This window comes from Bombina bombina, unplaced genomic scaffold, assembly GCF_027579735.1.
Source record: "Bombina bombina isolate aBomBom1 unplaced genomic scaffold, aBomBom1.pri scaffold_861, whole genome shotgun sequence".
Taxonomy (NCBI): domain Eukaryota; kingdom Metazoa; phylum Chordata; class Amphibia; order Anura; family Bombinatoridae; genus Bombina; species Bombina bombina.
In genome coordinates this window covers 66,251-68,824 of record NW_026511084.1, presented here as the reverse complement: position 1 = coordinate 68,824, position 2,574 = coordinate 66,251, and the positions used below count along the sequence as shown (strand labels likewise).

Below are 2,574 nucleotides of genomic sequence, written 5' to 3'. Positions count from 1 at the left end.
ATCTGGTGGACCATTAAATTGAACACAAAATGCTACAAATTTTAAGGAGGAGGACCGACCAAGCATCTTTATCCGTCTCTTGGTTGCTCTAAATTATCTCCATGTTCCATCTATGCCATACCTGTACTCTATTGTGCAAAAGGGTGGCATATGTGGTGTTTCATGTTGTTGTGCCTGTTGCGGGTCGTGGCCCATGGTATAAAAAGGCTGAAGGAGAACGACCTGTAATGGGTGGCCCATCAAATTTTTAGAAAAATGTTCCTGTTTCCTCTCAATTATCTCTGGGTTTCAAAAATGGATGCCATACCTGTACTCGCTTGTGCAAAAGGATGGCATATGTGGTGGTGTTTCTTGCAGTAGTTTCTGTTGAGGGTGCTGGACCCTCTTATAAAAAAGCTGAAGGAGAACGACCTGGAGTGGGAGTCCAAGCATGGTTTTTGGGGCTATTTCACTTTTCAAAAAAATTATCTGTGGGTTTCTAAAATCAATGCCGTACCAGTACTCTATTGTTCAAAAGGATGCCATACGTCCTCTTTCCTGCTGGTCTTTTTTTTGAGGGTCCTGGACCCTCTTATAAAAAGGCCGAAGGAGAAAGAAGTGTACTGGGTGTCCATCGAATCATTTGTTTGATTCAAATTCCCGGTTGCAACAAATTATCTCCGGGTTTCTAAAATCAATGCCTTTCCTGTAATCTAATTTTCAAAAGGATGCCATATGTCCTCTTTTTTTTTTTTTGCTGAATAATAGTTTTTACTGGGATGAGATAAAAAAAAAATGGAAATAAGTTGTCAATTGTTGTACTATAACAAGATTTCTGACAAAACAGGTACAAAAATTAACAAAATATTATGAATCAGAAAGTTGTAACAAGAGGGACCAAAGAAAAAAAAAGACCCTACATCACTGGGCAGCTGGATAATTGAACTGCAGCATCACACTCCCCACATTATAAGACATAAGTAACACTGGGAAAAATACTTTTACTTGAAATACATACTGATAACTATGTTAAAGTAGTTAGATATACCAAACTGGACTTGTATTGATGAGGAATGAGTGCTTAAGAAATACAACAATTACATTTTTATAACCTTTTTTTCCCCCCACTTTGAAAATTTACAGAATTCGCCCAGTTTGTCTCTTGCATCCATGCTTCTTTTGTTTGAATTCACCACTACTAGATCAGTTTCCTTCTAAAGGATAAATTCCATTATGCAAAATGAGTTGTAATTCACAGAACGTGGTTTGTTTCCTTTTGATGTGGAAATTTTTTTTTTGTTCTTAGCAACAAAACTGCGTTACTTCCTTTAAGGGGTTGCGGGCTTGCCTGGAATCTGAAGCGTCACATAATTGGACAGAAGTGGACAAGTATGTCTACATATTTTACATTTAATAAATCCACCTGTTTGGCAATAAGTCAAATAATACATCTACGATGTCTTCACCAAATCGTAGACATAAATATGGAAATCGTCATCAAATTTTATGAAATAAACAGAGGGTTTGGCTTCCACTTGGTGTATTACCATGCCAATCCTTTTTGAGCCATCTTCTTTGGCATACTCCATTTGCTTTCCTACAAGGCTGTCCACAACTTCTCCTGGTTCTCTTTCTGCTGGAGGGGAATCAGAGTCTGGCATGATGCGGAGATCTCCTTCTTTGTAGTCATCTAATAGCCGATACATATATAAAACTGGGTCCTTCTCGTAGGTTATATAAAACCATGTGTTCATTATGGGAGCTCTTGCTAAGACCATTCCTCTCCACTCATCCTTAGAACCATCTTCTGTTTCAAACATGTGTTCAACAGCTTTACCAATCATTGTGTCTGCCAAGTGAGCATCACTAATTCGAGATGAAGCAACTCTATCTGGAAGAACTTCAAGAGCAGACACTCGCTCATCCTTGTGGAGTTCTAGTCCATAGACACAATCAAATCCATCATATTTAATAAGATAAAGGGATGGGTTGACTGGCACTTGATCCAATACAGTTCCTTTCCATTGTGTTATTGGGCCATCTACAACCTACGTTATCTGCAACCTACAATATTCCTCCGGGGCTGGGAAATTGGTTTGCTTGGACCAAATTATTTCGATGCTTCTTGTGAGAAGTCCTTTTTTTCATCATACTGGCAGACACACCTGCATGTGCTGCATCACCTCTGGCTCTCTGACCTGCTGCCTTTCCGAATGGGGTCTTCATTCATCTGTGTATAAAAAAATGTATAAAAGGGCAGCAAAGCTGCCAAACTAGGGTAAAAATCCTATTCCTCCAATTTCCCTTTTTTGTTCCAGTCTATACAAAGAAACTGTGTCCTTTTAGTCCATCATCCAAGCAAGATTTCTGTGTTTCAATCCACAGCAAGTGGTTCCGATGTCAGGCTACTCCAACCTGAAGAGTGCTGCATAGACGTAACATTCAGGTTACTACACAGTCCCTCCAGTCCTTGCGATTTGTTGCAGTACTCTGTCTCAATGATATATTTATTTATTTTTAGTGTCCTAACCTCCTCCCTTTTTTCTGCCTGCCTTATCCGTCATAGGTTTTGTCGGCAGCACTAACAGCAACTCC

At 39.4% G+C, this 2,574-nt stretch overlaps 1 pseudogene; it reads right to left on the bottom strand.

Annotated features, from left to right (window-relative positions):
* Positions 1–1,430: 1,430 nt before the first annotated feature.
* Positions 1,431–2,205, bottom strand: LOC128643595 (spindlin-Z-like; annotated as a pseudogene).
* Between the last annotated feature and the right edge of the window lie 369 nt (positions 2,206–2,574).